The sequence below is a fragment of the Eublepharis macularius genome, chromosome 8, assembly GCF_028583425.1.
Source record: "Eublepharis macularius isolate TG4126 chromosome 8, MPM_Emac_v1.0, whole genome shotgun sequence".
Lineage (NCBI taxonomy): Eukaryota > Metazoa > Chordata > Lepidosauria > Squamata > Eublepharidae > Eublepharis > Eublepharis macularius.
Genome location: NC_072797.1, coordinates 72,640,564 through 72,664,076, shown reverse-complemented (window position 1 = coordinate 72,664,076; position 23,513 = coordinate 72,640,564). Strand labels below are relative to the sequence as shown.

The 23,513-nt window shown below is 42.1% G+C and overlaps 1 protein-coding gene across 9 annotated transcripts in view; it reads left to right on the top strand.

Moving 5' to 3' along the window:
• Positions 1-23,513, top strand: part of LOC129334764 (uncharacterized) — a 152,085-nt gene that overhangs the window by 93,085 nt on the left and 35,487 nt on the right. Inside the window, exon 4 of one of the 9 annotated variants that reach the window (XM_054987067.1) lies at positions 14,887-15,088. The exons of the other annotated variants lie outside the window; for them this stretch is intronic. The gene's annotated coding sequence lies outside the window, so the exon portion shown is untranslated. The remainder of the gene's footprint in view (positions 1-14,886; positions 15,089-23,513) is intronic. 9 annotated transcript variants of the gene reach the window in all.

Sequence of the window (23,513 nt, the reverse complement as noted above, 5' to 3'; positions counted from 1 at the left end):
GCATGGCAGAAGGAGAGGAAAACGGATCTCCTCTGAACCCCGAAGACCTTTCTAAAGATCTTGTGGGAATGCCGAAGCTTGGAACAGGCACAGCACGTGGGGCCAGGGTGACTCCCAAGTCAGGAGCCAGGTTCCTATACTGGCTGGGTACAACACCCCAAGAATGGATACCACATCCCTCATATGGACGGATGAAGGACCAGAAGGAACAGTGCAGGGTGCACCTGTTCCAGTCAAGCTTGGGAGGAGGAATGAGAGCTCCAGTGAATCCAGGAGGGGACATGGAGGATGAGGAGCAGCTGTTTGGATTGACGGCTCTTCCAGAGACTCAAACCAAGGATGTCAAAGAAGGAGATCTTGCCATGATGGAGGACCAGGGCGTGGGTGATGATGACGGGGACAAGGAGCCCAGAGACGTGAGTGATGTGTCCAACCTACAGCAGATGCGTGAAGAAATGGAGGAGGTCAGGCAGATGGTGCTGGAAATTATGGATGGAATGCAAGAACTCGCGTAGGTGGCTCGTGTAGGTGGAGAGGGGGCACTGGTGGGGCCTCCTGAGTAAGTGGGGGGCCCAGATGGGTTACCACAAGGGACCCCCGGTCCAGCTGCACCTGGCCTCCCAGTGGGCCCAGCAGCACTAGCACTGCCAGGGGCCCCAAGACCATGCGCTAGAGGAGCGAGGGTCCCATGGGACTTGGATCTGCCACCCCTGGCTTGGTGTAAACTGGAAGCCTGCTTTGATGGAGTCCCCGAGGAACTGGGCTATTTCCTAGTGCAAGTAGAGGAGTTTCTAAGAGAATGGGGTTACACTTTCCCTGATGAACTGAGCCAAGTAAGCTACATAGGGTCTCAGATGGCAGGCTTAGCAGCTAAATGGTATGTGACTCTGTTAACCACCCGGAGAGGGATGAACATCCAGGTAAGGGCCTTGATTGACTCAGGGCATAGCAGAGATTTGATTGCCCCTGCAGTAGTGATGGGGTTGGGGCTGGAGGTGGCAAAACACCTGATCCTCTGGTGTTTGAACAGAAAGACAGGACGGTCATGAAAGGTACCCTCCCTAGTTATGAAACCGAGGCCACCCTAGAGGGAATGGAGGGGGCATTGGGAGGAAAGGACTTTTGTGGTCAGCCCAGCCACCAAGTTCACTCTGGTGTTGGGAGTAAGATGGCTATGGGACCATGACCCCTACATGAGGAGGAAGGCCAGGGAGCAGTGTTTCCCTTCTAAAGCTTGCCAAAAACATGTATGGGATGTCAAGTGGGGCCAAGACCCTCCCCCCTTCCAGAGACTGTGTGTTGATCTATGGAAGAGAGGGAAAGCATACCTCCAGAGTACCAGGACTTAAGTTAGGTGTTTGAAGAGGTGGAGGCTGATGAACTACCCGCTCACAGTGCTACAGATTGTGCGATTGAGTTAATTCCAGTAACTAAGTTGCCAAAAGGGAAAATTTACTCAATGAGCCTGGGAGAAAGAGCAGAGTTATGTAAGTTCATTGATAAAAACCTGGCGCGAGGTTTCATCCGGCCAGCTAGCTCCCCCCATGCTGCCCCAATGTTGTTCAGGAAGAAAAAGGATGCAGGTCTGTGGTTATGCATGGACTATAGGAGAATCAATGCAGTGTCGATGTCAAACGCTTACCCCATCCTGTTGATCAGAGACTTGTTGGGGGTAGCGGCTCAGGGAAAGATATTCACAAAGTTCGACCACCGAGACGCATATTTCCGAGTAAAAATAAAGGGGATGAGTGAAAGACAGCTTTTAATACCCCCTGGGGCAATTTGAATATCGAGTCATGCCTTTGGGTTGCAGGGGGCCCCTGGGGTGTTCATGAATTTAATTAATGATGTTCTACACAAGTACCTTTGCAAGGGAGTGATTGTTTATCTTGATGATGTGATGAGATATTCAGAGGACTATGAGTCCCACATGAAATTGGTGCTGGATGTGCTAAAAAACCCGTACCAACACAAACTGTATGTGAAAATGTCCAAGTGTGAATTTCATAAAGAGGAACTGGATTTTCTGAGGTACTGAGTTTTGGGGAGGGGCTTGGGAATGGATCCGACCAAAGTTGAGGCAATACTCGGATGGGAAGCCCCTAAAACTCAGCAGCAGCTGCAGTCATTCCTAGGGTTTGCTAACTTCTACTGACCCTTCATTAAAAAATTTGTTCAAGTTGCCTTGCTGCTTACAGATTTACTAAAAACCAAGGGAAAGGGCACTGGGAAAGTGAAAGTGAGCACTAAACTGGCCTGGTCTAAGGAATGCCAAATGGTCTTTGAGGAGTTAAAAGCTCGCTTCACCTCCAAACCTGTATTCTGCCATCCTGATGAGAGTCGCCCGTTCGTGATTCAGGTGGATGTGAATGACATTGTTATGGGAGGAGTTCTCCTGCAGGAAGGGGAGGATAGGAAAATGCACCCTTGTGCTTATGTGACAAAAAAATTCTCTGAAGCTGAAAGGAATTGGGCAGTGTGGGTGTCATGGCCCAGTCTGAGAGTGAGGTCTCCTCTGGAGGTGAGGAGCCTCGTGTAGCCAGCCAAAACTCCTCAGGAGAAGAGGAGCCCTGTGTAGCCAGCCCTAGCCCTGATTCAGCAGAAGCCAGCAATCAGGAGCAACAGCTGCTGGCTGATCAGAGCTTACAGCCAGCAGCTGAGGCACCAGCACCCTCTAGCTCCAATACTACAGAGGAAGCTCAGCCAGGGACTTCTACAGGTGCAGCGCAGCCAAGAGCCTCCACCCCCCCAGATTCACCCACGCCCAAGGAACGCCGCAGGCAGCGCCAGAGACTGGAACTGCAGGAGAGACGGTGCAGTGCTCGCCTCTTAAGCCAATGCCAGCTGCTGGAGAGTGATGATGAGTAGTGGCAGGATAGAGCTCCAGCAGCTGTCTGAAAACCATGCCTGGCTATAAGAGCCAGTCTGGAGGAACTGCTGGGCGTGGAAGCAATGTGTCTACTGCCTGCAACCACTCCGTGTTTCGTGAACCTTGCCTGTGCCTGCTTTTGGACCTGACACTATCGGTGACTGACCTTGGACTGTGCCTGACCTTGCTTTTGGACTCTGGACTCACTCCTGGCTTTATCTCGTGCTCTGACCACCGGTTTGACTTGGCTTTTGCTCTTGGAACTCCCCTTTGACTTTGGCCTTAAGGTTTGGACTTGAACCACCCTGCTTGGGCTGGCCCAGCCCATGACAGTGGGATAAGGTGGTGGCAGTTGTCAAACTGGCCCTAAGTATGTGGAGGCACTGGCTGGAGGGGGCCAAGGTACAATTTGAGGTGTGGATTGATCATAGAAATCTGGAGGCATTGTGGGAGGCACTGTGGGAGCCTAACAGGCTGGGAACCAAGCAACTACGATGGGCAGAGTTTTTCTCTCGATTCAACTTCATACTTAACCATTTCCCTGGGAAATCAAATTTTCTGGCTGATGTGCTGTTCCACCTCCCCCAGCATGCCAGCTAATGGGAGGAATTGGTGGACACAATGTTTTCTCCAGCCCAGTTAGGATGGATCGTGGCCATCAGGAACCAAGCGGAAAAGGTGGATCACCTTTCCCCTTCCTCCCCCCCCCCCCGAGTGGGAAGAAAAAATTAAGACACATTTAGAAAAGGAGGGGAGAAATTTGCTCGAGGACTTAGAGAAAGGAGAAAATGGTTGCTGGTATAAGTACAACAGAATGTATGTCCAACCAGGGCTGCAGGGAGAGATATTGAAGCACTGTCATGATGCCAAATTGGCATTTCGGTTATTTAAAAACACCACTTAATACAATGACAGTTTTGGTAGCCAGGAATGCAGAAGGATGTATTGCAATATGTATCCACGTGTCAGATCTGTTTGATGGGCAAAAAGAGGGGGGAACCTCCAAGACTATTACAACCTCTAGAAACCCCAGCCCAGCCCTGGTCTGTAGTATCTATGGACTTTATCACTGATTTTCCTCCAAGCAAAGGAAAAATGGTGATTGTAGCAGTGATGGATTTGTTTTCCAAACAAGCCCATTTCATCCCATGCTCTAAGTTGTCAGCAGCCAAGAAATTGGCCACATTGGACTTCCAGTTTGGGATCCATGGAGGTCTGACACAGCTCTAAGAGCTGAGCTGTCCATGCCACTGTTTGGAAGGCTGGAGGGGCACAAATTGCCCGCAGCCACCTGTTCTCAGGCGGAGAACAGGCGAGAACGCTTGAGAACCTGAGGGCGCGTTGATCTCGGGTGAGGGGGGGGTTCTACACAACAAACTCCCACCCGCCCTTGAGGTCTTACCTGAAGAAAGGTTGCCAAGATCTCTGCAGTGGCTCTGGAGTCAATTCTGGCATAAGACCTACATGCCCAACCTTCACTCAAACAGCAAAGGGACGGGATTCGATCAGATAACAGAAGCAGCGAGTACAACCCAAGAATAATGCTAAAGGAGGTAAAGATCTCTATCTCTCAGTATGGGACAGATTATAAAAAGAAGTAAGTGGCTAAAGTGGATTTAAGAACTGCAACTAGTTATATAAGGGGGAAGATTCCAGCAAGAAAAAATTTGAAAAGTACTTTTGCAAGGAGAAGTTAGTGCGGAAATTGGATTATTGTTTACATACCTGTGGCGGGGAAGAGATAATGGACTGTGAGAAAGCTTAAAAATCGCGATAACTGCTGTGAAACGTAAAGGAACAGGAAATACGTCAGAACCATAAAGAGACAAGGGAGAAGGACTCTCTTTCTAAACGCCAGAAGTAGGGTGACGCCATTTTGAAATAGGGCAAGGCGCGACTTCAATGAGAATGGAAGTAGGCCATCTTTAAAGAAGGTAAGGGCGAGTGCTTCGGTATAAAACCATAGAGAAAAAACTCCTGACATTTTGGACAGTTTAAAATAGCGTTTGACAAAAACAAACTGGAATTGGACTTTTAAAAATAAAAGAAAGTGTCAAATCAGCGTCACGGATTTAAGGAAAAGGGCAGACTCGTGGGAGCGAAGCAGAGCCAGACCCACGATGTCGAAGAAAGAGTGGCAAACCACAATGGAGAACTTGGATAAAAAAGTTTCAGAGGGAAATAAAGAGCTTAAGGACATGATGCTAGAGATGGCGAAAAAAATAAAAGACTTTAAAGAGACACTCAAATTGGCAATGGCAGAACTGACAAAAGGTATGGATAAAATACAAAATGACCTACAAGCTACACAACAGAGAGTCAATGTAGTAGAGGGAATGGTAGAAACTTTAGCAGACGTGCAAAAGACTGAAATGAGAGGAATGAGAGACAGAATGGCCGTTGCAGAATGTAAACAAATGGAAAAGGAATTAAGATTTCGTGCGATCCCAGAAGTAGAGGGAAAATCAGCCCAAAACCAGATTACAGAAATTCTGGCAGAATACCTGGGGAAAGAAGAGGAAGAAATTGCAGCTTTCTTGGACATGGTGTAAAGAATTAATTCCAGATTTGCAGCTCAGAGGAAATTACCAAGGGATATGATTGTCCAATTCACGACTAGAAATACAAGAGAACTGATTGTGAGCAAACAGTTTCAGGATCCATTAGAAGTCGATGGAAAAGTGGTGAGAATCATGAAAGAGTTGCCCACATCGGTGCTATTCGAGCAGAAGAAATATAGAGAACTGGTTCAGATGCTAAAGGAGTTGAAAATTAGATATAGATGGGAAATACCAGAAGGACTGGCATTTGAGTTTGGTGGAGTAAGAAAGAGAATCAGATCTGGCCACGAGATGGAGACTTTTATCAGGGAAAATGAAAAGGACTTACCAAAAACTATAAGAAAGTGATCATGGAGTGTAAAGTTATATCTTGGAATGTTAATGGACTAAATTCACCCTGTAAACGCAAGGCTATTTTCCACTGGCTATCAAAACAAAAATGTAATATAGTCTGTCTGCGAGAGACGCATATTAGAAAGCAAGATGAAAAATATTTGAAATTTGTTAAATTGGGAAAAGAATTCGTTGCCGCTTCTAAAAAGAAAAAGAGGGGAGTTGCATTGTATATAAAAGATGAATTGCAGCCCAGACTAGTTTTAAAAGATGCAGAAGCCAGATATTTAGCAGTGGAAATTATTTGGAATTCTAAGAAGATACTGATGATTGGGATTTATGCACCTAATGGTGCAAAAGAAAATTTTTTTAAGGACTTAGAGAAACAATTAGATGAACTGACCTACGATCACATAATTTTGGCAGGTGACTTCAATGGAGTTACAAACTTGGAAGAGGACAAGCAGTCCAAAGCTGCTCACAAAAAAGAGGACTATTACCAAAGGCCTTTTTTATGCTTAAGGAACAAGACAGTTTAGAAGACGTGTGGAGGAGACAATACCCTAAAAACAGACAATATACATTTTACTCTGCAAGACATTTCACACTATCAAGAATAGATATGATCTGGGCCTCTAAAGAACTGGCACTATGGACTAGAGAGGAGGAGATAATGCCAAAGGTAGGCTCAGATCATAATCCAATTATGTGGAGTTTTGGGGAAACTAACAAAAGAAAAGGATGGAGAATAAATGAGGACTTGTTACAAATAGAAGAAAATATTGCGTTGCTACGAAGGGAGACCAATTTTTTTATACAATATAACCTGAATAAAGAAGTGCCGACTAATAAAGTATGGGATACATATAAAGCGGTGATAAGAGGCATACTAATAGACTTAAATGCAAGAAGTAGGAGGGAAAAGGAGGAAAAGAGATCTGAAATTTTGGATAAAATAAAAGCCAAAAGAGATACAACTTAAGAAAAGACCGGGGAAAAAGAAAATATACCAGGATATTAAAATTCTGCAGGAACAATTGATGGCAATGGACAACAAAAAATTAGAGTGGAATTTAAAGAGGATGAATCAGAGGTCGTTTGAAGGTGCAAATAAACCCGGGAAATATTTGGCGTGGCAATTAAAAAAAAGGAAGGAGAAGAAAATCATAAGCAAAATCCTAGAAGACGATAAGGTGTTTATGGACCAAGCGGCTATTAGTAGAGACTTTTTAAAGTTCTATGCAAAACTGTACCAAAAAAAGAAGTGAGCAAAGATTCAATAGTGGAATATTTAAAGAAGATGAAAATTCCGACAATTCCCGAAAAATGGAAAGAGAAATTATATAAGGAAGTGACGGAAGAAGAAATAAAGGAAGCTATACAATCAACGAAAATAGGAAAGGCGCCAGGACCAGATGGACTAACGGCAAAGTTTTATAAAGTGATGGCTAACGAACTGGCGCCTTTCCTGAAAGAGGCAATGAATGGAGTGATGCAAGATCAAAGGATTCCTGATTCATGGAATGAAGCCAATATATCGCTGATTCCGAAGGAAGGTCAAGATTTGACTAATGTTAAAAATTATAGACCAATCTCGTTGTTGAATAATGATTATAAAATATTTGCAAAGGTGTTGGCAGAGAGGTTGAAAGGATGGATGTCGGAATTTATTGCTGAAGAACAGGTGGGATTTTTACCTAACAGACAAATTAAAGACAATTTGAGGACAGTAATAAACACTATTGAATACTATGATAAGCACTGTGACAGAGAGGTTGGTTTTTCCTTTGTAGACGCGGAAAAAGCATTTGACAATCTGAACTGGGACTTTATGTTTGCTACCATGGAAAAGCTGCAAATGGGAGAAAAGTTCATACAAGCAGTCAAGGAAATTTATAGAGACCAGAGTGCAGCAATCATAGTGATTGAGGATTTGACAAAACAATTGAAAATTAACAAAGGAACTAGACAGGGTTGCCCTTTGTCTCCATTGTTGTTTATTCTGATTTTGGAAATATTGATGATCCAAATACGTGAGGATGACACAATCCGAGGTATGAAAATAAAAGAGTTTTCCTACAAGGTCAGAGCTTTTGCGGATGATATAATGTTAATAGTAGAGGATCCAATCGAAAATATGCCAAAGGTAATAGAGAAAATAAAAGTGTTTGGAGATTTGGCTGGATTTTATGTGAACAAAAAGAAGTCAAAGATTTTATGTAAGAACATGACTAAACAGAAGCAGCAAGAGCTAACGGAGATAACAGACTGTGAGGTGACTAATAAAGTACACTATCTTGGCATTGAACTGACTGCGAAAAATATAGATTTGTTCAAAAATAATTATGAGAAACTGTGGATACAAATAGAGAGAGACTTAATAAAATGGAACAAATTGAATTTATCATGGCTGGGAAGAATCGCAGCAGTAAAAATGAATGTCTTACCACGTGTGATGTTCTTGTTGCAAACTATACCAATTATCTGAGACTCCAAACAATTTGATAAATGGCAAAGGAAAATCTCAGACTTTGTGTGGGCAGGCAAGAAACCACGAGTGAAAATGAAGGTTTTACAAGATGCGAAGGAAAGAGGTGGCTTGCAACTGCCCAACATAAGACTGTATCATGAGGCAGTATGTCTTGTATGGTTGAAAGACTGGATAACGTTAAAAAATCGCAAGTTGCTGGCCCTGGAGGGACATAAAAAATATTTGGATGGCACGCATACATGTGGTATGACAAAGTAAAAGCGGACTCTATGTTTTTGCATCACTATATTTGGAGAAGCCTCTTCACGGTCTGGAAGAAATATAAGGTGTATATGGAAGACGGAATTCCTTCATGGGTGGTTCCGTATGAAGTAATAGATCAGAGAACTGTTGATAACGAACAGCAATGCCTAACTTACAAGGAGATTACACAAATACAATATTCCAAGCTGAGAATAAAGACAGAAGAAGAATCGTCTCCTTGTTATGGATGGTTTCAGTACAGACAGATCAGAGATCTTTACAATGCGGACTGCCTGAGAGGAGGTATAAGATTGGAAAATTCAGAGTCAGAGGAAGTGATACTACAAAAAGGCAAGAAAGAAATATCTAAGATTTACAAATTACTTTTAAAATGGTTTACGGTGGACGAAACAGTAAAAGTCCAGATGGTGAAGTGGGCAATAAATTTTCATAAAGAAATAACAATGGAGGCATGGGAGTACCTATGGAAAAATACAGTGAAGATTTCAACTTGTACGAACATTAAAGAAAATGTGTACAAAATGATTTACAGATGGTATTTAACACTAAAGAAAATTGCGCTAGGAAATACTAATATGTCAGACAAATGCTGGAAATGTAAAAAGCATGAAGGATCATTATATTATATGTGGTGGACATGTGAAGTAGCCAAGCAGTACTGGGGTGAAATAATTGAAGCAATTAACGAGATTTTACAAGTACAAATAAATAAGAACCCAGAATTGTTGCTACTGAACCTGGGAATGGAGGCAGTTCCAATGCAGTATAGAACATTGTTATTTTACATGACTGCAGCGGCAAGACTTTTGTATGTGCAGAAATGGAAGACACAAGAAATACCAACTCTAGAAGATTGGATTTACAAATTGCTGTACATGGTGGAAATGGACAAAATGACAAGGAAACTTAAAGATCTTGACCTAGGACAATGCATAGTTGATTGGGGGAAATTGAAACAATTTTTGGGAAAAAAATGGGATGTAAAAGGAGAACTGTGGCAGTTTGAAAATTTTTAAAGAATAATGTTGTAATGGGAAGAGAGAAGGGATCTTACCATTTAGGGGGAATGTAATTATAATCTAAGCTAATATAACATTTAAGTGAATTTTACATTGAATATATGGGAGAACGAGAATGGTCAAACAGATATATCAATGAAGTATATAATATATAATATATGATATAAAATAATGGGTTAGTGGATCAGACTTTATATTATAATATATTATGTGGTTGTGTTATATTGTGTTGTGTGCTGTGCTACATTGGTGGCATAGCATACAATATATGTTTTATAATATATACTATATTGATAGTATATTTGATGGAATATATGTCTAAAAGAAAAGAAATAGAATATGTTTAAAGTAAGAGACACTGAGATACCCGCTATATACTATACCATATTGTTATGCTATATTGATGTGATATATACTATATTGATAGTATGCTTGATAGAGTTTATGTAAAAGAATAAGAATGTACTTAGAGTAAGAGATATTATGATTTATAGGTGGTAGGAAAATATAAATGAAATAGATTTAAGTAATAAGAAGGGTTAAGGGTTGGAAAGCTGTTGGAAGTCAATAGGGAGGGGGGAGGAAAAGGGTGGGGGATAGAGTAAGGGGAAAAATGGGATTATATGCGTTAAATTTGGAAAATTCTTTTCTCTTGTTTTTTCACTCACCAATAAAAATTTTATTAAAAAAAAAAGAAATTGGCCACATTGTTCATGCAGCACATAGTAAGGCTTCCTGACAAAGTAACATCGAATCGGGGCCCACAATTCATTGCCACATTTTGGCGGGAGCTGATGGAAGTAACAGGCATGACCAGGAACTGAGTTCAACATATCACCCTGAGACCGGCGGGCAATCTGAAGGGGTTAATCAGGTCTTGGACCAATTCCTAAGATGTTATATTAATTATCAATAAGATAATTGGACTGATTTCTTGGCATTCGCTGAATATTGTTACAATAGTGTTCATACTTCTACGGGAGTATCTCCCTTCAAGATCACCCAGGGTTTCGAAGGCAAAGCCTTGCCATTTGTAAAAGACCCCTGCCCAGGAGTGGGTGGGGGACCTCAGCACCTGATGGAACTCTATCATGGAACAATTGAATCTAATAAAAGAAACCCTGGAAAAGGCCAAACAGGATTACAAAAAACATGCAGACCATAAACTCCCCCCAGAGAGATCTGAAACCTGGAGATGAAGTTTATGTGTCCACAAAAAATCTCAAAGGGGAGCAACCGAGCAAGAAATTGGGATGGAAGTTCATAGGGCCTTATAAAATTCTCAAAGTAATAAATCGAGTGGCTGTTAAACTAGACCTGCCCAAAAATTTGAGACACATACACCCAGTATTCCACTTCAGCTTGCTGAAGAAAGCCCCAGGGGCAGACATCTGGCACCCGAAATCTGGAGTTCCTTCCCAACTCATGTTAGATAGGCAACCTCATCGTGAAGTGGAAGATGTGTTGGACTCAAAATGGAAAAAGAGCTAGAAAACTCATCAGAGCTTTTCACAAACGTTATCCTGATAACCAAGGGTGGGGGGGTGATTATGTTATAGATGTGATTTTGGGGGGTAAATAATGTCAGACAGGCAAGCCAGCCTGCCTGACATATCTGTGAATGTCTATCTACTGGAGATAACTCATACAACTGTGTTTGATGAAATGGAGAGTCTGAGAGAATCCCCTAGTCTGACACTTGTGCCTTATGTATGTTATTTCCATACAGTGGTGTTCAAAAGCTCCTGTGCTTGAATTATGCTTTAATGATCAATTGCAAACATCACCCTTGAACAGCTGGAAAAAATGTACTTATAATTGAACGCCCCTCTCTCTAGCCACTCGTGGAGAGCCAGTTTGGTGTAGTAGTTAAGAGTGCAGTCCTGAAAAACACCAGACTAACAAAATACTCTACACAATAGCCCTGCAGATAAGATTAGCATATCAACCACCAATCCATATGCAAAAGAACCTCCTCAGGATACAGTGAAGCTTCCCCCCATTAGCATTCCATTAGCATACCCTGGGAAACTCGTACAAGATGACTCAGCCCAAACACACCTTCCTGAGTAGATACAAATTACCTGCTAACATCTTCTCCACACATTGACACTGAGAGATCTCTGTCTTTCAGTGCTACACCTCTGAAGATGCCAGTCACAGCTGCTGACAAAAAGTCAGGAACTACAATGCCAAGATCATGGCCATACAGCCCGGAAAATCTACAATTAACATTGTCCGTCCGTGAAAGCCTTTGACAATATAGTTTCATTTTGGTCTTCCTCTTTTCTTATTGCCCTCTACTTTTCTTAGGATTATCGCCATTTACAGTGAGTCTTGTCTTCTCGTGTAATGTGACCAAAGTACGATAGCCTCAGTTTTGTCATTTTAGTTTCTAGGGAGAATTCAGGCTTGATTTGACCTAGAACCAACTTATTTGTATTTTTGGCCATCCATAGAATCTGTAAAACTCTTTCCCCTGTGTTTTACCATCTTTTAAAAATCATTATTTGAGCAAACTGAATTTTCTTTTTTCACTTGTGAAAGGTTATATTTCTTTCTCCTAGAATGTAGCTGATATTCATGTGACAAGATGCTAATGCCAATGAAGAGAAACCATTGAAAGCACAGTATATCACCAGAAATTCTTTATTGGCTTTTAGGCACTAGGATAAAAAACATTTTTGTTCACCCAGGCTTTTAAAAAGTTTATCTCATCCTCTTGCTGTTTTATAGATCTTGCCCTATTTTCTCTGCATCGCTTTTGATTGTTTGTTTTTTATAGCCTTGGATGTTTTATGCTGGTGACTTTCCTGTTTTTATTTATTGCTGTTGTAAATGTGGGGCTGGGGCTGGTTATGGGGGGGCTGGGGTTTGGTTCATTTAAAGGGCCCTGTGGCTTGTAAGCGACAGGTCCCTTTAAATTTTCAGCTGGCAGGTGGCAAGGGGGGATCCCCCCTGCTGCCTGCCAGCTGATAGTTTAAAGGGACCTGCTGCTTGCAAGCCACAGGAAAAGTTTATATTTGCTCCTTTATAACCCAAACAAGCCAGTAGACCAGTTCGTGGAAGTTCATGGAAACGAGCTTCCACGAACCACTGGTTTGCGAACCACGAACCAGCCTGGTTTGTTAGTTTTGGGGGGTCGTAATTTGGTTTGTGCCCATCTCTAATCCTGAGCAGATGTTCAATGGTGCATCTGCACTGATTTAAATGGAGCTGTAGCAATCTGTGCCAGCTCCTGAGTTGGCTGCTTTTGTCTTTCCCTATTTTTAGTTCTGCTGTGATAGAGGAGTTTTCAACTAAAATTGCAGGACCAAATATTTGATTTGCAAAATAACACCATCAAATACAGACTAACACTTAGTTTCCTTCCATGTATATGCATGAAAAACAAAGCCTATTTATTTTTCATTGAAGGTCACTTTTTATAACATTTAATGCTTCAATTAACTGTGATAAGTACTTCAGTGTAGTTTACCTTTAAAAAAATTCTCAGGATGTATTACACCTAAATTAGAATATAATCAGTGTTGTCTCTAATCTATGCCTCTTAAAACACTTTATTTAAATGTGCTGGAGAAGGTTGTTTTAAAAAATCATATTTTCAAAGAAGCTCAAGCTATTATTATTATAGTTAAGCTTTTGTCAGCATTTATATATCCATTATATATCCTGTTCACTTGAGGTTATTATTTAACCAGTAAATTTCACTTGGATGGAAATAGATGTGCAGTGTACAAAGCCTTCATACTCAGTCCAAAATTAACTCTCTGCCCTTTGGATTAAGTACAGAACACTAAGCATGACTTAACATTTCATATAGTCATGTAGTGTATATTGTCTTCTTCGTGCAATACAGGACCATGCGGAGAAAGTTTAGCATGAAACAACCACTTACAAGGGGCACTTCAGACAACCAGTTTATAACATGCTTCTTGAAATGCATTGTCTGTGACCACAGAGATTCTTTTTCACATGCCCATCTTGCCAAGAACATGAAAAATGCAATTCTTTTAAAAAAATAGCATTAGTTTCAATGCTTTACATACCTTTATTTATTGAACATTCTATTGTTAATAAATGCCTCAGTTACATTCTCCATTTTATTTTCTGTCACAAATTACAAATGCTATTACTTGTACAGAACCTTGCATCCATTTTATATTAACCAGTTGTGGCTTATTTATGAAGGTGAAAGCCTCTCTGCTTGGTCCTAGCGTTAGTGATATGGCCTTGGTGATATGGCATACCATAACTGTATCATAGACCACAAGAGTATAATTTTGTTGCGGTATAAAACATAAGTCTGATCCTTGTTTTTGCTGTGTCAGTAAAACTAGAATAACTGTATTATCATATCTCATAGTTTTAAACTTATCTTAAAATATCAGAAAGTGAAGAGACCCAGAAAGCACTGTGGCTGGCAAAACAAGAGGGCTGGAGGAAAAGGGGGGGGGGAGGTTAATAGTAACACAATGGATGTAAATTATGAACTTTACCAGTCATATCCTAGTCAAAGCTATTTGGAACTGGTTTACATAAAATAATGTAAGTCTTGGCAGCGCCTTACCTTTGGCAAGTCCATGTGAAAATTGCTTATGTAGTACTTCATGCATTACCATAAACAGCTTTTCTGCCCAGAGAAACGATTGCCTACAGTAATCTAAAGTAATCTTGTATGTGTCAAAAGATCCATTAGAGCAACCTTTCATATCTCCTAATCTTATCTTAAATGCAATGCATTTATGGAGCCACTTTGTATCACTAAGTGCAAATGAATCAAATGTAGAGTAATCAAGGTTTGCATATACCTGTGTGAACCAATCCTTCCTGTAGTCAAATTGGAATATAAGGCAATTCTGCTTATATTCTTTGAATTTAGTGTGTTTGCCTGTTCACAAAATCCATTACCTGGGACTAAAATGGGAATTAAGCAATCTAAATCTTTTCTGAATTTCGACAATATTTTTTTAAATTTTTTTCCCAAAGAGGAAAACATTCCATACTATTTAAATAGAAACTTATTTTAACTAAGTTCCAGTAGTCTGCTGCTGGCAAAATAGGAAGGAATCTTGTGACATCTCATGGATATTGATTTTCTCTACCTTCCATTTTCCCCTGAAAAACCACTACTGTGGATTGGGGCACTGTCATAGCCAAACTCTCAAGGGCCATGGGGGCTGCAGACACTGAGAAAAAGTGTCTTCCATATCCCATGACATTTTGTTTAGGATGGTCCCTTGTCTGCCAGCTCTAGTATTTCAAAGGTCACATGGTGCTGCTGGAAGAATGGGAGAACAGAAAATAATAATAATAATAACAACATTTGATTTATATATCACCCTTCAGGATGACTTGACACCCAATCAGAGTGGTTTACAATGGATCATATTATTGTCCCCACAACACCAAACACCCTGTGAGGTGGGTGGGGCTGAGAGAGCTCCAGAGAACTGTGACTAGCCCAAGGTCACCCAGCTGGCTTCAAGTGGGGAATCAAACCCGGCTCTCCAGATTAGAGTCCTGCACTCTTAACCACTACACCAAACTGGTATGCTGTCTGTGTACTATTTTCATGAGATTTAGCTCAATGAACTTATTATGGCATATGTTGTCCAATAAACCATTTTATCACATCTGAAAAAAGTTTCTGCCATGGTGCATTTGGTAGGCTTTCAAGTTCCACAAGACACTGTTTCTTTAGATAAATACTTTCATTATAGTAATACTTTCATTATATCACTAGCATTAAGATGCAGAAAGAATGTTTCCATTAGTTTCTGGAAAGAATAAACATTTAAGTCAGCTAACAGTAGAACTTGAAATCTAGCCTTTGTTTAACAGCAAATGTCATCACTCCATAGCAGTTGCATTTGCAGGGTACTCTGTGATCCCATATGTCATCCTGCACTTGCTATAACATCTGGGTAAGCACTCTGTTACTTAATTATATTTTTAATTTTGGTACACATGGTGTAGCAAATTCTGTTAAAGTATCTCATGCCTAATAAGAAATGCATGATAATAACCCATTTTTATTTGATCATCCTACAGTCATTTTTGAAGGCAGTTAAAAATATGCAAAATTATTTTGGTAGCTAGAAGAGGAAGGATAACTCGTTTGCCATGTATGTAAAACTATAATTAAAAACAAAAAACGGATAATTTAGGATTAAAATGGGCAACTTGATCATTAAGTGATAAAATCATGGACTGGTGGAGTTATTTTATTGGATTTTTACAGAAGGTTTCTACTAACTACATATGTAGATATTATGAATATTCAGACTAATCCACCTATAGGTATTTACATATTTAGAAATCTTTAAAGAATCTTTAATAGCCTGTTAGGCAATATATATATATATATATATATATATATATATATATGGAAACTGAAGAGCTGCTTAAGAGCAGTATGTTCCCATGATCTGTTGGCAGCTCAGAAAACTGTTTTTGACATTACTTTGCAGTTTGTGCAAAGTATTTCCATACAAGGCACAAACACACCCACATATAGATATAGATAAATTTAGATGGCTCTCATAAACAGCCACATGGTGATTGAGCCATCTGCTAATTAAACCAATGCAATAACACATTTCAAAAATAGCTTTATATGTAGTATCCTTTCTTTCTAGTGTTTTAGGAGCCCATTTTCCAGCTGTTGGAAAATAGGAATCACTACATTAATAGTTCCATTTCTAATCAAATAAGCTCATTATTACTCTTCATCTTCAGAGCACATAAACAGTAGTTCATAAATTGAAAATACTGCTGGTATGTGTGGTTTTGAAAACATTTGGAAAATACCTATTATTAAATTTAATGTAAAATGTTTCTAGTTTTCTTCCCTTACCTATGATCATCAATCATTTATATTTTGACCACTGGAATTACATTGGTATATCTGGTTTCATATTTTATGTATTTATTTCTACACCTCAGAGCCATAAGGCTTGATCCTGAGAAACCACCACTGCAACCCAACTATGAATGATGGTCTGGGCTGTCTCTGTACCCCAGATGTCATTCAATGGTGGAAAAGAGCCTAGTAGGGCTTACTCTTTGCCCTTTCCACTGCTGGCTATTCTGCTTCTGAGTGGCAGCATAGCTATGCCTCCCTGTCTGCCATCTCTGATGGCTGACTGCTGGGAGCAGTTGCAGGAGCTCCTGCAGCCATCTACTAGTGTTTGCCAACATTGCCAAGGCTTGCCGTCTTGCTGGGAGGTGGGGTGCAGACTACTAGCTCCCCTCCTATCAGCCATAGGTTCACACCCTTCCATTTCTGGCTGCTTACTCTCATAACTGGCTGCTCTTGTACCCTCTGTATTGGCTGCTTGCTGGTTTACCTTTCCAGAGCACAAGATACCAAAGCAGGCTCTAGAAAGCAGCAGTTGCCCCATAGATGGGGGAAGCAGCCATATTGGGGACCTGTTAATGGCCAGATGTGGCATATAAGTGGCTTAGAAAAAGAAATGTGGCAGTTGTGAGGGCCACCATAAGCCATTTTGAAACTGAAACTGACTCTGGCCAAGGGTCCTGCTATGAAAGAAACAATATTTCCTTTGGAAAATGCATGTAAAATCATTAGTGGTTCTTACTTCTTTACATCAAGGTAAATTCCCCTTAAAGAGATGTAGAGATACCAAAGTGCAGTATATTGTAGCAGTCTATATATAGCATGAGATAGATTGATGCCTGCCTGGGGCACCAAAACAGAGGTTCGTCAAATACTGAGAGAATGTAATGCATGTCTTGCTCCTGGGCAGAGATTTACATTACAGAAAATGACATGATCTCACCATGGGCACATTGATCTCTGCCTACTGGCTATAGGACACACTATCACTTGCATAGGCTCATAGTGCTATCACTGTGCCAAGTACATTATCATAGTTTATATGCCTACTGACTTACTCAAGGAATTCTTTTAAGATAATTATATATGTTAAGGCAATGATTATCCCTTACATAAGTCATGATTAATTTTTATCAACACAGCATGACTAGCCATGTTTAGAAATGCATTCCAGAATTAATGGTGCTTTCAACCAGTACTTCTATGACAGAAGCTAGGATGAGAGTTTATGAAGATGCATAACACTGAACCAGGGTAGATTGGTGGAAGGTTGTGCATTGGATTAAGTCTGATTGCTGCTTCTGCCTGTCTGGGAAGGACCCTCTTCTTGTTTTGTGCCAGGTATGGTTTGCACTTTGTTTTAAAACATGATTTAAAATATTATTTCAAGTTTTTCTGTGCCTGGTTTTAGTCTGGTGGATTGTAGTTGGGGGAGAAGGGCTTTGTTTTATTTCTGATTCTTTTTAAAAAAATGTTTCCCTTGGTTTTCTTTTGGCTGTTTTGTGTTTAAAAGGCTTGTGGTGTTTTACTGGGGTCTCTGCTCTTGGCTTGTTTAGAACTTTTAAGTGCTTTGCATTTTAATTTTTAAAAGATTTATGCTTTGGAGGAGGTTGTATTTGAGGTTGTTCTGTTTAATTTTTTTTATCTTTTGGCATTTTCTGGTTCTGGTTTTACAGTTCTGTATTTGTTTTAAAGATATTTCTGTGTTATGTAGTTCAGTGGAGATTTGAGGTGTTCCTGTTGGTTTTAAAAATTTAATCGTTTTGAAGGAAAATTCTGGTTAGATTTTAATAACAGTGAAATGTGAAGGTTTTATTTAAAAAAACATAACATGAATTTCAGTTTAGGGTTCAGACAGTATTGTGTGTCCCCCCTCCCCCCATTTTAAAAAAAAAATCTCATTGGAACATAGGTTTTATTTTAGAAAAATTGGGGTGACTTGGGCTTTAAAACAATTGAAGTCAATTTTTTTTTTAAAGATGGGTTTAGTCATTTAGTCATCCAGAAAATTGAAGTCAGGTTTTCAGGAAGACTAGGGATTAGCTTAATTTGCAGGACAATGCCAAAAGAGGGAGGAGAACTAGGAGGCAAGGCAACCATGATGGAGTTAAAAGAGGCCACAACTTTACTGATTTACAGCTTGTGAAGCATTGGGGATGCATAGGGCACTGATCCAAACATTGGCTGACCCGCCAGCCAGCCAATGACCACCATGCCCCCTCAGACCCCTGCTGAGGGGGGGAACCATGGGATGACAGCAGGATACCACATGAATGTGCACCCCTGGGTGGATCCCTCACCATCTGGGAGTGATGCGGACCTGACAGCCCCCAAGCTGGGCATGCACCTCTCATGCCACACACCCCTGACCTCTTAAGGGGATCCCCATAATAAGGAAACTGAACTCATGGGCCCTGTTTCCTCCCAAACAGATTGGTGCCCAGTGCTCACACCACCTGCTCCCTTGAAAGTTGTGAAGAAAAGGAGGGCCAGGTGGGATGCCCATGAGCCCAGTGTCAATGGGCTGGGGGCAGCCTCCCTTTACAAGGAGCAGTGGTGGACTTGAGAGGCGAGTGCACCTCCCAGGTTCCTAGCCCTCTCCTCACCCCTCGCTACCTGGGCCAGCCTGCTCTGATTGGCTGGCCCTGGCATTTGAATCTGGGTGGTGCGGGCTGTTTTGCTGAGGCCACAGGAAGCCCTCATTGCCCTACAACATGGTGGCTGCCATGCCTCCACTCCCTTTTCTGCACAGCCTGCAACTGAGACCCCCAGGTGAGTTGGGGGGGTCAGCATTTTGGGGGGGGCAGGGGAACTTTACTTGTAAGCTAGGAAAAATAAATAAAAAGAGTTCCGTATTTCTGTCTTAGGTTGCAGTTAATAATAATAATAAGAAGAAGTCCATTTTCAAGCCTAGATGTTGTTTTTATTTTTTTAAAAAAATTAGGTTGTATGGGTTTGAAAAAATGGCTTTTGCAGTTTATTGATGAGGAGGAGAAAGTCAAACAGGTTTGCAGGTTAGCAAGTCAGGTTCAAGAGCAGATCAGTTAGTACTCAGACTCAGAGTGCAGAGTTGAGCAGCAAGCTTAATTTGAAGTAGTTCAAGGGCACATCATGAGTGATAGGAGGGAAATGAAGTGGGGCCTTAGGGGAAAGGCTAAGCAGAAGAGTAGTAGGGGTACTGCGGCTTCCTCCCTTCAGAAGCCTTCCCCACACCAGCCTTCCACCATCCCATCCTATGAGGTGGTGCAATAAAGAGGTCTCACAAGGTCCTCTTAATTGAGGCTGCCACTGAAGCACCACTTGCAGAGGTGTCCGAGGTAGGTGCTGGCACTGGGCAGGTGTCTGCTGCTAAAGCTGCCCCTCCTCCAGTTGTTGTGAGCGAACTCGGTATGAGCATCTTCAGGCTCTCAAGTTCACCCCAGGGACCTGGAAGCTACTGGAGGATCTAGAAAAAGTGGATGGTGGTGCCCGTTCTGCAGATAATCCTGAATCAGATGCTATAACTTGTGATTTCAAGCATGCTCTAGAACTGTCATAATCTCACAGATCACTTCTCATGTAATATGAATGCTACATATTTGCTGTATCAGAAGCAGGTAATGACAGGTATGCTAGAACACCTCCTGATCTGTAATGTCACCACTCACTGGAACTCCACCTGCCCATGTTTGAGTGCCTGGTGGAGCAGAAGAGTGCCGTAGACAAAATGACTTCAAAAACTGACATTGTCTAGAGAGGGAAAGAGTTCAACAATGAAGAGGGGCTGATTTTCTCCCAGATGGTGAAGGTCCTTAAATCCTTTAAGGTGTCAATCGAATTTCTCTGTTCTGATATAGCAAGGCTGGATATCATCATTCCTTTGATCCACATGCTTCCGGAGAAGATGGCCATCTTTCTTTATCCAAACACAGGACTTCAGACTTTGCTCCAGCAGTGCGTGTGCTGGTGCAGAAGCTACAAAAGAGCATCACATCCTGCCTGGAACTCACCAAGCAGAAGGTCTACATGGTGGTAACTTGTTGACTTGCACATCAAGGGCAGCCTCATCCAGTATGTCAGGTTTTCCCTGGGGTTCCGTGGCGGCGGCAGCTTTGCCCTAGGCAGGGCAGCGCCAGGCATTGGTGTGCTGCCTGCAGGCTCCTGGCTGTGGCTAGGGAATATGCAGGGTCCTGCTTTGTGGAAGGAGGGAACGTATACCTCACCCATGCACCCTCTCATGCCACCAGCAAGCCCCCTCAACCTAGCGGTTCTCCAGTGCATCTTCTCCTCCTCCACTTCCCCTGTCAATCTTCCTCCTCGTCTCTCCTCGTTCACTTGCTCCTTGTTCCTCCACTCCATCTCCTCAGTCTCTCGCCTCTCACTCCTCCACTCCATCTCTCACTCTTCTGCTACACAACCCACCCTGACCATACTCCTGAGCCTGCTTTTATAGGGCATTCCGTCCTTGTCCCTGCTCCTAGGTCCCCGCCCTTGTCTAATGCGGCCCAGCTGTGTCCACTCCCAGGTGTCCCTTCCTTCTCATTACTCCCGCTCGGCTGCCCGCATCTCTCAGGCAGGGTGGGGCTGAAGGCAAATGCCTCCCAGCTGGAGCTTCTCTCCAGCATGTTTCCTTTCCTTTTCTCCTCCTCCCCCCATCCTCCCTGCAAGATGGGACTGGCTGGGCCCCTCCAAGCCAGGCGTCACATCCTCCACTGCCTTTGCTCGTGAGGAGCAGCACTCATCTCCCCACGCTTCGCCCCCTCCCCTGGAGGGCTGGGGAAGCTGCTTTCCCCTCGTGCTCGGTCTGGTGCTTCCTGCATCTCCAGCCTCTCCGCGGAGCTCTGGCCAGGCCCGTGAGTTTCTTGTCCTTTTAGGTGAGCTTGGGTGTTTCGTCCCTGCCTGTCTTCCCCCTCTGATTCCTCCTTCTCTCCCCCCACCGCTGCCTCTGCCTCCCCTTTCCCAGGCCCTCCCACATACCCACTGCCAGCCTTCCTTCTGGGGGCTGAAGCCGGTCTGGGGTGCTTGGGGTACCCAACCCTGGATACAGTAGACTAGTCATCTTATTCACTAGAGAGATGAGCTCTCTTGGTAGGTGCAGTGTTTGCAAGCTGAGGAAGGCACACAGCCCCTTAGAGAGGAAGAGGAGGGGAAAGCCCTGGGTGCTCCAAAACCCTTCCCTCTCACTTTCTGCCTTCCTTGTGGAAGTGATATTTGTGTCAATGTCTTGCCAGGTCTGACTGGTTGCCTTGGTACTGGCTTGTCAGAGTGGTTTAGCTTTGATTCTCTGGTTTGACATTGGTTCTGCTAGGCTTGTAACACTGTCCCTTGCATTATTTGGTTTGGCTTGGATTCTCTGGTTTGACATTGGATGCATTTGGATTGCAACATTTGCTCGTGATTCTGTAGGGATTTTCTGGTATGATGTTTGTTCTGTTGGGCTTGTTGCTTCTGTTTGCATTGGGAGGCTTTTAGCCATTGGTTTATCATGTGTATTTGACTGTTGATTTCTTTGCCCTGGAGAAAGCATGGCATCCCCCACCCCCATCAGAAGCAATAGAGATGACTGAGGGCATCTTGTTCAGGTGCCTGTAGAATTGGACCCCATGATCCAATTTACTTGAAACATGGGAGGGGCTTTTTTGGACAGGCAGGGCCAGCTTTCCTGCAGTTTTGATGCTATTTGGTCACAAAAGAGCCATTCCAGCCCTCCCCCCCCATGAGTTCCCCCGAAAGGAATACTGGAACTCAAATTATTCTGGAATCCTGCCCCCAACTCGAATCTTGAAATGGCATCAAGGGACCCACATTTATTTATTTATAACATAACATTTATATGCTGCCATTTCCCACCCAAAAATAGGGTCCCCAAGGTGGCAAACAAAAAACTTAAAACATTTAAATCACTAAAATAACATTTAAAATGTATATAAAATTACAATAAAAACATATGGACATATAAACAAACAAACACACACACACACAATCAGAAAAGAAGCCAATAAATGTTTACTGGGGATATGCCAAACTAGACAAAAAAATCCATCACCCACTGGCAGAAGACAATGACAGAGGGAGAGGGGAAAATATGGTGAATCTAGTATATTAGTCAAATCTAAAGAGACTTGAGCCTCCAGCTGCAAACCAGGATCTGGCCATACCCACAAATCTACAAACATGTTCCTTCTGAGAGAGTGTTATCGCCTCCAAGAGTCCTCAGTCCTCAAGCAGCTTTGTTGTTAACCAGCACACCTTAGTCTTGCCTGGACTGAACTTCAGTTTATTAGCCCACTTTCATCCCATTACCTTCACCAATAGAATTTGGTCCAATAAAAAAGATTGCTGCATGTTCTTAAGCCTTTCTTTCTTTGCCAGTTAATGGATAATGACCTCTTAGTAATGCACTATCCAGGCATTGAAGTCATCTACGTTTACAGTATTGTACTAAATTTTGATAAGGGGATTTCAATTGATTGTGGTCACAATAGGACAGGCTTGTCTCAGGATCTGCTTGCTTTACTTGGCGCATGTGATTCTATCTGGGCAGTACACGCTCTGAGAAGAATGCATACCCCTTCAAGATTTCATGTGTGAAAATTAAGACATTTCGATTTATGAGTGAATGGGGCTATGGAGATAACAGAACACTTGCCAATTCAGCTCATGTTCTGTTTGCCCATTGCAAGCAGGGAGTTGTTTTTGTTTACTGTTCAGATAAAATATATACAATATTTTCAGGTGGATAGTCATATTGGTCTTCAGTAGAAAAGCAAAATTTGGCAGTAGCAATTTACAGATAACTAGATTTCCAGGGAATGAACTTTTGAGAGTCAAAGCTCCCTTCATCAGATACATGAAGCAGGAAAAGGTAGGAGTCTTTATAATCCAGGCAGATCTGTTTTCTTACTACATCCAGTGAGTTCTGTAATTCTCTGTTGTAGATCCCACTGGTGAGAATCTGTCAGAAGAATTGCAGCATATGCAGCTAGAGCATAGAACTTAGATTGTTTGTTGTTTGTGGGATGGAAGCATGTAGATATGTCTGGTGATCAGTAGGCTTCTGGTATAAGGTGATAGATACACCATGAAAATGGTTCAGTGAACCTTAGCTGTAGCATTTTAAAAAGCTGAAAATATT